The following is a 674-nucleotide window of genomic DNA, read 5'->3' on the forward strand; positions in this document are numbered from 1 at the left end:
AGAGAGAAATAACATTTTACAAGCCAATATCTAAATCTCATTACTTTTTGTTGAAATGTATCAAGAGATTTAGAAGCCTAGTCCATCTTTAAAATGTTGTACTTTTGCATAAATGACCTTTACATCTGACTTTTGACATTGAAACTGTTCCTCCTAGTGGAAACAGAGGAATAGCCACTGTTCAGAGCATTCAAGCAGCTGTTCACATGTTGAATTTGCCTCTTGTTTGAGGAGTTATTTTGTACAACTTCCCTAAATTTAGGATGAGCGAATCAAATCGTGGACTTTTGTTTGAATCAGACAGCAAAATGTCTACAATGTACTTAAACATCTGGAAATTGTTATTATTAATTTTACCACTGACATGCCACTGATTTTGCTAGCATCTCTGTGAAGAAGATGAAAATCAGGCTCGGCGCCTGTAGCTCAGCATCTAGGGTGCTGACCCCATATACCAGATGGTGGGTTCGAATCCAGCCTGGGCCTGCCAAACAACAATGATAACTACAACCAAAATAATAGTTGGGCATTGCGGAGGGCACCTGTAGTCCCAACTACTTAGGAGGCTGAGGCAAGAGAATCACTTAAGCCCAAAAGTTTGAGGTTGTTATGACCTGTGATGCCATGGCACTCTAACAGGGGCAATAAAGTGAGACTCTGTCTCAAAAAAAAAA

This window comes from Otolemur garnettii, unplaced genomic scaffold (genome assembly GCF_000181295.1).
Source record: "Otolemur garnettii isolate 467f Iridium unplaced genomic scaffold, OtoGar3 scaffold00034, whole genome shotgun sequence".
Classification (NCBI taxonomy): domain Eukaryota; kingdom Metazoa; phylum Chordata; class Mammalia; order Primates; family Galagidae; genus Otolemur; species Otolemur garnettii.